At 36.8% G+C, this 10,443-nt stretch overlaps 1 pseudogene; it reads right to left on the bottom strand.

The window, feature by feature from the left end:
* Positions 1-3,942: 3,942 nt before the first annotated feature.
* On the bottom strand, positions 3,943-4,093 carry LOC139705013 (large ribosomal subunit protein eL39-like; annotated as a pseudogene).
* Positions 4,094-10,443: the final 6,350 nt, after the last annotated feature.

The raw sequence follows: 10,443 nt of genomic DNA, 5'->3' as shown, positions 1-10,443 counted from the left end.
GTGTGCTTTAGTGTCACCACTGTAAAGGATGGATAATAACTCCCGAGGGTTTAATGAATCCATACTTGAAAAGAAAGCATTTAGATCCATGCCTGGCATGCATTTAGCACCATATAAGTCTTAGCTTAAATAAGCAAAAAATCTCCAATTTTGTCTTTTCCATATCAGAAACTTGTGAATAATGAGTGGCAGCTTAAGCAATATATACCCAGTGAAAGAAAAAACGTCTTTGGGATTAATCCACTCTTGGGGAACGTTTTGTAGGTGTTTTAGTCCAACTGGGGTAAGGCTGGAAGAGAAGAGTGAAGAAAGTATGGGGATGTGCAAATGCCACTGAATCCAAACTGGGACTGGACCTTGCTCTATAACAATAAACAAACAAACCACACTTTGAATGTGGTAGCCATGAAAAGAGGCTTTTGTATTTTGCTTCATATGGTTCAGCTAGAAAGTTATGTTGTTCCTTCTGTTCAATCTTAGTCTGCTTAAATAGCTCGATAGGGTGAAGAGATTGTTGAGTATTTTATCATTGAACCCCATGGTTGATTACTCATTATTACTTAAAACAATCCCCAAACATTTTGTTGACATCCCAAGACAGTTTTCTATGGGAGGTTTTATTCAATTACTTAATTTAGGGTTAAGGTCCTGCTGAATCTTATTTAAGTCTACAATCAAGGAGAAAGACACCAGAATATTAGATTCTTATAGCTATAGGTCATATTTTTTTGCAAAGCCATTACTGCTTTTTTTTCCTACACACTCTTAATGATTTGAAATGGTGCATTTTATTTCCAATGGTTTGCAAGCTGTAACTGAAAGACTAAGGTCTCTGGAAAAGGCCCTGGCTAAACACCAGTCTATTGACAGAATCATGTTAGGAGTGTCCTCATGAGATTTGTGGGTTTTGGCTTCTCTTGTTTCTCATCTAATATTTCTTTTCAGTATTATCACAGTTAAATTCGTCATTGGACATGCAGTAGATTAAAATCACATTAAAGTTTGGGCTTCAACCAAGCATAGCAGAAAGTCTTGATTCTTTGACATTACCTCCCAAGGTTCTTCTATTAGAGCGTTAGTGCTCCTGAACTTTGGAAGATGCAGGTCAGGTCAGCTACCTGTAGGAAGATACAGAGAAGGACTTGTTTTAAATACACGTGCTTTCATTCCTAGGGACACTGAAATGATCTATTCTACTGTTCTATTTTTATCCCTTTTCATTTAGAAAACTTTCATTTTGATTCCCATCTCCTGCCCTGAGTCTTCTCCATTCTGAAATGGGTAGGAGCCCTGTTTCTCATTTTACTTATGGCGTAAGCATATCTCCAGAAACACACACTTAACACATTAGTTTCTAAAACACTTTTTCAAATGTATTATCACATTTAATCATCAAAATATTTTAAGATGGCTGTTAAAACTTTTTGTTTTTACAAATTGGAAAATTAAAGCTCAGAAATTCACATATTGTTCTACCCAAAGGATATAATTGGAAGAGAACTGGATTTTTCATCCTTTGTTGATTAAAATAAAGAGAGATGTTCCTACATTTTCCATGGGGTTAACCATTGCTTAAATCTTAAAATATCTTTTGCTCAATTATGTGTAGCATAGTGGTATGGCCTAACTTAGGAAATTATCTGTATTATTGTCTACCTGTGAATTTGTCTCAACTAACTTAGAGCCTCTTTTGGAATGATTTCAGCTTGACTAGACAGGCACACATACACACATACACACAGATATAGAATTAACAATCCTTGGGCAAAACTTGGGGTAGTTGCAACCTTTCAAAGTAGTCAGAGAACCTTGAATTTCTGGTTTTACTTCTCATGAGCCCCAGTTAATCTGATGTTTTAACTTTTTCTAAAAACATTTTGTTTTTCCCCCAGTGGATGTTGACACCCAGTTTAATTTTAAGCTGCTTTTAAGAATATCTAGGCTTGGGAGGCTGATGCACAAGAATCATGAGTTCAAAGCTAGCCTCAGCAAAAGTGAGGTGCTAAGCAATTCAGTGAGACCCTGTCTCTAAATAAAATACAAAATAGGGCTGAGGATGTGGCTCAGTGACTGAGTGCCCCTGAGTTCAATCCCTGGTATCCCCCAATCTCCCCCAAAACAATATGTAGCACGTGGAATATCACAGGCATTTAATATATTTCAAATAAATGACTGAATTTTTCACTGTATGGACAAAGGCAATTTGTACATAGTCATCCACATGGTATTATAGATGGAGCAAGGACTTTGGAATATGAAAAGATATAGGCTTGAATCTTCTTCACTCTACCACTTCCTGATGGTTGTACACCTTCCTTAGGAAATCTACAAAACTTCCCTGGTCTTTGTTCTCATCACCTCCAAGTTTGGTGTTATGTTGTCTACTTTGCCATATTGCCATAAGAATCATCTCAAATAATGTATGCAAAGTAACTTGTACAATGCTCGACACATAAAATATGCTCAAAGTTCATGTTCAGAATTTGAAGAAGACAGAAATAGCTTTTTTTGGATTGAAATTATTGTAATTTTAAAAAAGCTATTTTTGATTGTTGTTATGTAGTAAGCATGTGAGAGGAATGCAAAAATGTATATAACATCATAGCTCTGCAAGAGCGTTACATTTGCTATTGAGGCAGTGACAGCCTTAAAGTTCCTGAAGATAAACAAAGACTAATTTAAATTCCATCAGAGAAGTGTGGCTATTGTTGACTCTGAGGGGCTGGCAGCTTGGAGGTGTTAGGCAAGCAGTGTAGATGAGGCTGAGCATTTTTGCATTGCACCAGCCAGTTATCCAGTGGTAGGGCTTCCTCATGTGTCTTTAGGAACTTCAGAAGCTGCTGCCAACTGTTGACACTGATCAGGAGGGTGAAGAATTATTAGCCATTGGTTGCTGATGGTAGAATTGTACAAAGCACAGGGAGATGGTCAACTCTTTTCAAGGGAAGACTCAAAGTCTGCCCATGTTCATAATCAACCAAAGTCATATAGCAATCATTGTTGATATGATTTGAAGATATGGCATTTTTAGAATTTATTTGTGTAGACAATTTACTAGACAAGCTCCCAGTTGGAAATATTTTATGTTTTCTGATTAACACTTGTATATAAAATCCAGATGCGTAATCTAGCGTATAAAATACTCATGATGATAGTGACAGTTCAACAAGCCTATTGTAAATTTTACTTAGAAAAATGAAGGACCAAAAATAAATATAATTTGAAGGAAAAGTATAGCTTTTTACTTGAATATATATTTGGACTTATGAGCCAACCCTCACCTTTCTTTCCCTTTTTCCTCTCTAGCTTTCACATATGACCTTTGACCTTCTAAGTTTGGCTTATTTTGCCTAACATAATGTTCTCAACTTACAACCATTTTTTTTTCAAGTGACATAATTTTTTTTTAAATGGCTGAATAAAACTCCATTGTGTAGATAGACTGCATTTTCTTTATCCATTCATCTGTTGATGGACACCTTAGTCTGGTTCCGTTGTTTGGGTATTATGGATTTTGCTGTTATAAAATGGGTGTGCATGTATCATTGTAGTAAGACTTAATTTTTCAGGATAAATACTGAGGAGTGGTATACTTGGGTCATAGTGATTCCATCCCTAGTCTTTTGAGGAACCTCCATACTGATTCCCATAGAGGTTTTATTAATTTATAATTTCATCAACAGTGTAAAGTTCCTTTTTCTCCACATCCTCTCCAGCATTTATTATTGTTTGTATGATTTTTTAAGTAGTTCAAAAGTTTCACAAATTTATTATTGAACCAACCCAAATGAGTACTATAGTATCCTCAATGCTAAGGAAATATCACATTCTCAGTTAAATATTCTCAACTGTCCAGATAGTGGTGACATTTTCATCTTGATGTGACAAGATGATCATAACTTTGAACAGAATATATGTGTGTGCCATTTCAAGTATAATTCCTTATAGACCCAAGGTGGTTCTCCTCTAATGTCTCCTCTTGGAGTTATACCTGATTTTATTACCAGTTTTCATTCAAATTCATTGGGGAATGGGAATGTTTCTGTTTCTTGGCCAGGAATTTCTTGATAATTAAAGTCTTGTGAAAAAACATTGTAAAGAACTGAATCAAGTGCATTTACCACAATGGCAAAAAACAAACAAACAACAAAAAAACTAAGAGCTTGTTTGTGTTCTTGATGCCTGCCATTCTGTCTTGAGTGAGATGAAATCTCAGTGTAGTTTTGATTTTTGTTTCCCTAATGATGTTGACCATTTTTTTCCATATATTTGTTGAATATTTGTATTTCTGATTTTGAGAAGCATCTTTTAGTTCATTTGCCCATTTATTAATTTGGTTATTCATCTTTCTGTTGTTAAAAAGTTTTTTTGAGTTCTTTATATATTCTAGATATTAATTATCTGTCAGAAGAATGGTTAGCAAAGATTTTCTTCCGTCATGCAGGTTCTGTCTTCACATTCTTAATTGTTTATTTTGTTGTGCAGAAGCTTTTTAATTTGATGTCATTTCATTTATTAAATTGGCATTATTTCCTGAGCTTTAGGTATCACAGTGAGGATGTTGCCATCTGTGCCTATATGGTAGAGTGTTGACCCTATGTTTTCTTCTGCATAGTTTCCTGGTCTAACTAGGTCTTTGATCCATTTTGAGTCAACTTTTGTGCAGGGTAAAAATACGACTTATTATGAAGTTGTAGTAATTGAGGCAGGGTAGAAATGGCAAAGGCAGAGATATATGCTGATGGAGCAGAAAAGAAGTTAGGAAAAAGATCCATAATGTATGAAAACTTGATATACATGACGGGTAATATAGGGGGAAAGTTTGGTGACTCAATAATGGATTCTGGTACAATGAGTTATTTTATATGGGATAAAAGCAAAAGCATATCCTTATATTTTACCACACATAAAAATCAGTTGTAAGTAGAGTGAAGATCTAAATATGAAAACACAGCTTTTAAACATCTAAAAGAAAATATTTTATGACCTTGGGATAGGTAGGAATTTCTTAGATAATACTCAAGAAACATAAACTATAAAAGGTGGATTAATAAACTTGACTACATTAAAATTAGAAATATCTGTAATTAAAAGGCACCCAAACAACTGAACAGATGCATGAGTAAGAAGCATAAACATACAAAAATTTCAACACAGTATATAAAGAATCTGTATAAATCAATAATACAAAAAAGAAAACACAATTGAAAAATAGGTGAAAATTTTGAATATGCAGTGGATATAAAAGAAAAGCTGGATGGTCAATAACCATGTGACCATTATGATGAGGAAAATGCAAAATTAAAACTGTCATAAATTAGGATTTTATGTCCACCAAAACCCAAGTGCTGGTGGCGATGTATAGAGCAGGAAGTAATCTTAATGCATGGCTCATAGGAGAATTCCACTGGCACTACCATTTTGGAAAACAGTTTAATGAAACTTAGTACAGTTGAAGATGAACCTACTGTGTATCCTGCATCTTACTGCTGGGTCTAATCCCTACAGAAACTCTCCCAGCACCTGCCATAGTTCCTAGGGCAGAGAAAGAGCTCAGTAAATAGATAATGAAAGAAGGAAAGAAGAAGGAAAAGGAACAAGGGAGGAAGGGCTATTTGTGATCATTGTCCTTTTGCTTTGTTCTGGGTGTTGTGGGACTGTTTCTTCCTTGCCAGTGCAGTCCTGAATCACCCCAAAGATCTCTCAACTCCAGTGCAACTTTGGGACTCTCAGAAGATTATCCTCTACATATAAATTTACATGTAAATGAAAGTGAGGATTTTCATAGCTGATGAATTGAATACATTCTATAAATGTATTTCCTTACAGAATTCACAACAGTCCTTTAAACAGTAAGCTCTAATTGCATATTTAAAATGAATCTACTATGTAAAATGAGATGTACCAGCATATTATGTATAGCATAAAATATAGTTATTACTGGATATTTACAATTCTATTGGCAAAGAAAGATGACACTTGATGCCCTGAAAAGATAAAATGTATTTGACGGGCTCTGAGTAATCAAAATATATTTCACAGGTTTATAAAGAAATGTATATTCTTTTTAAATAGTAAATATTCATATGTACTAAGCCAACCCTTTTATAACATACATTCCCTAGAGCATAGAAAACATGGCAACTCTTCTCACTGCTGGAAGAATGTGTGGTTACCCCGGCAACAGCATCTTAGTTTCTGTTTCCAAGTACCACCTGGTGATTTCAAGTCTTCCAGCTGTACAGCATCTATATTTCCATTGAGGAAATAAAATGTATTCATGCATCATCTCATGGAGGATTTAAGAAGAAACAAGCTTGCAAATTTGTAGAAAGAAGAAAAGAAAAAGCAATATATTCCAGCAAAGCTGACTGAGGTTTACAAGTCCTAAACTATAATCTTGGAAGCATGCCCAAAGCAGGCAAGACCACTGCATTAGGGCTTAGGATCGTGAGGCAGATGTCCCACCAGAACTTTCAATGTTCACATAGGCTCAGCAACCTAAGAATATTTTCTTATCCCTTACTTGAAGTGTAAACTTTTAGGTGCAAATTATCACTTTCCATATTAACAGGCTTTTAGACAAAAACATTTGTGTTTCATCACTGTGTGAAGTACAGAAATATGAAGAAAATAGTGTCCTTGGTTTCATGCTTGTTTCTCAGTGCTCCTAATTTTACCCAAAGTTGTGAGGGCTTCCTTAAATCTAGTCATATTAAAAAGGCCAAATCTTTCTTTCTTTCTTTCTTTTTTTTTTAAAGAGAGGGAGAGAGAGAGAGGGGGGTGGATTTTAATTTTTTTTTTTTTTTTTTAGTTTTCGGCAGACACAACATCTTTGTATGTGGTGCTGAGGATCGAACGCGGGCCGCACGCATGCCAGGCAAGTGCGCTACCGCTTAAGCCACATCCCTAGCCCCAAAAAGGGCAAATCTTTCAATAATTTCTAATGAAATGAGTCTTGTGGAACTGAAATAGATTTCCATTCATGTATGAGTTTGTCAGGATGAACCCAACTACTATGTATAACCTTGAAGCTTTAATAAAAAATAAGAAAAAAGAGTGCTTGGTAATTTCTGAATTAGTTAGATATATACTTAGGGGAGGAATAGCATTACTGGACTACAGGGGGCCAACAGTTTGGGGACTGATGGACAGAGATAAAGAGGTATATGGAGAATATGAATACCCAGCTTAAAGTGTGTATTTAAAGTTTTAACTTTCCTTTTCCCCACTTATTATGATTTTACAAGTACATAGAGAAAAAAATATATGAGAACAAGAGAAAAAAATCACTGAAGATACTAATATTGTTAATCTATTGGAAAATTTCTTTTAGTCTTGTTTATGCATTTTTTCACCTTTATGCTACATTTTAGAAGAGATACTCAAGTTTCATCTACATCACAATTGATTTTCTGCAGAGCTAATTATGGTCTTTATTGCTTCAATGGAGTACTTTAATTCTGGTGTGACATTTTGTGTTTCTTTGCATTTTTTCTTATTTCAGTCACTCAGTGTTTTTTTCTCCTTTCCTCTTAATCTACTCATTCTTGGATTTCTTTCATCTTATTTCATAGTGATTATATTTCCATATACATCTGTTTAGGACACCTAACAGAAGTTATTCAGAAGTTTCTTTGGTTTTGAAGAGTCTTTTTGGAGGTATCATGTTGATTTCATCCTGTCTCATCCTTGGACAAGGAGAGGTCTTTCCAGTCCAATGTAAATAAGATGTACACAATGTCCCTTGTACTGTCCCCTTGCATTTTGACAACTTCTCCCTCTGTGAACTAAACATTGGAGGGACATTGGAGGCTTTTTATGTGTACAACCTCTGTTCAATTTTCAAGGTTTAATATTTCCTCTTACTTCATAAATACCTGCATCTCTTTGCTATGTACCAGATGCCATTGGTACATTGTAGGTGCCAAGGACATGGCAGTGGACAAACCAGCTTATATAAAATAAGTGAGCCTATGATCACATAATGTAGATTATAATACAAAGCTTCTGCTGAGGGAGATAGGAAGTTAAAGAGGCAGTTACTTTCTAAAACTCCCCACAGTGGATTTTATAAAAAGACTCATAGGCCAGGTGCAGTTGCGCATGCCTGTAATCCTAGTGGCTTGGGAAGCTAAAGCAGGAGGATCACAAGTTTAAAGCCAGCCTCAGCAATGAAGTGAGGCCCTAAGCAAATTAAGTGAGACCCTGTCTCAAAATAAAAATAAATAGGGCTGGGATTGTGGCTCAGTGGTGGAGTGCTCGCCTAACACATGTGAGGCACTGGGTTCGATCCTCAGCATCACATAAAAATGAAATAAAGATATTGTGTGTCCACCTACAACTAAAAAATAAATATTAAAAATAAATAAATAGGGCAGGGGGTGTGGCTCACTGGTTGAGTGCCCCTGAGTTTAATCTCCTGGTTAAAAAAAAAAAGGTAATATTTGAGCTGACAGAATTGAGGAGATGAGTTATTTGGTTATCTGAAGGAAGAGCATTCTCAGAAGAGAATCAAAGCTGTTCTAAGACTTTCCCTTTGATTCAGAGCAAGATGGTACATCATTCTAGGGTTCTTTGCAGAGTGATGTCTCAGACACTAAGTGAATCAAGTATTTTAAGAAAAAGGGAGTGATGGAGTCTGCCAGGGGTTGCTGACAGGGTGAGTGAGGGAAAGCCTTATAACTGTCTGTAGGATATAGCAACATTTAGATCATTGGCACCTTCAACAAGAACAACTGCAATGAGGTAATGAGGGTGAAAGTTGTTTGGGATGGATTCCAGCAGGAATGAGAGGAGCGGGACTAGAGGCAGAGTAGACGCCACATGCCAGAGAAGTTTTAATCCAAAAGGGAAGAGAAACTAGGTGGTAGTTAGAGTAGGACATGGAACTAGGAGAGTTTTACTTTTTTAAAATGGGAGAAATGATGATGGTACATTCATATGCTGTGATCCAGTAGAGGATAATAACAGTGATGGACAGCAAAAGGACAATGGCTAAGGCAAAATCTTTAGGTAGGTGAGGAGGGGTGGACTCCAATGCACAAGTGGCGGGGTTAGTCTTATTTAAGAATGTGGAATTTTCATTCGTGTCTACAGGAAGGAGACTGGATATATAGGCAAAGAGGCACATTCATATTCACTCAGTGTGGCTCAACTGGCAGTTGGAACATTTGGCAGATGAAGCTATAGTCTGCCATTCTTTGAGCTGCATGAAAGGCCAGCTCTCTGCCTCCCACCCTGCCACACACATACATAGGCTCTTCCCAGGTTTGTTCTTGACCTTAACACTTGGTTTTGGTAAAGTAAGCATTGCCTTTATGTCCATCCTGCAGTTTATAGAAACCTCAGGTCAGACTGGTTTGGCTTCAAACAGAGGGTTGCACACTGATAAGTGATGAGCAGGGGATTGAACACAGACTATTTCTGGGTCCTTCCACACTGTAACCAGTTATCTCAAAGAAACAGGGAAAGGTACTTTTCCTTTCAAAGACTTTGAGATTCATTCTCTCTCTCTCTCTCACTCTTGCCTTCATTGAAACTCTTAGCCTATGGGATAATTGTGCAAATGCTCAGCTCATTCAGGTGCATGGAGTGCCTTTACCAGATGGAGGGCAGGTGTGTGCAGTGTACAGATGGCCTCATTAGCCCATTTGCCGAATAAGCACTAAAGCCTTTGAGGGACTGTGCTCCATCTGTGCTTCCTTCCTTTACCTTTAAGGTACCTCACCGATCTTTCTTTTTGCTCTTCAGATTTAGGGAGAAGCAGAGTTTTGTGCTCATTCTGTTGCCCCTAGTCAGAGAGTTTTTTAAATAAAAGAAGTCATTCCAGAACTTCTGGTCTAACCCTCTGCATATCCAATCTGCCTTTTTCAGTTGCTTGTGTTGACATCTCAGGGACCACATAGGATGTGTTTTCAGAATTTTCTACCTGGAACATAGAAAACACACGCACGCACGCATGCACGCACGCACACACGCACACACGCACATACAGAGACACTCACACTGCTTTGTTAGTTTTTGGAAGAAAACTGTAAGTTGAATGGTGTGAGAACTTAGCCTGGAAACAGTTTTCCCTGCTATTCCAAGGGCTGTCATTGCGCTTATCAAGTGGGGGCCACTGGAGGCGGGGCGTTGGTATTCATCTGGCAGTTACGCTGTTCATGATGCATTCTTCTCAAAATCTGCTACTTTATACAAGATAAACTTTATGTTCCAGGGGGAAGTTGCTTTAATCTACACCTACAGAGTTTGTATGAAGTCTCCATAGACTATTTGTCATTTCATGGCTATTCAGTTCAAAACTTGTAATTATAATGGAGATGTTATAAAGGTTCAGAGGTGTAGATGAAGGAAAGGGGTGTTTCAAGTAGTAATATAGGACTTGGGGGAGTATATGTAGATGACACTTAAACATTCCTTAAAAATTAAAGTTTAAGT

This window comes from Marmota flaviventris, chromosome 3 (assembly GCF_047511675.1).
Source record: "Marmota flaviventris isolate mMarFla1 chromosome 3, mMarFla1.hap1, whole genome shotgun sequence".
Classification (NCBI taxonomy): domain Eukaryota; kingdom Metazoa; phylum Chordata; class Mammalia; order Rodentia; family Sciuridae; genus Marmota; species Marmota flaviventris.
This window is presented reverse-complemented; position numbering and strand designations above follow the sequence as displayed.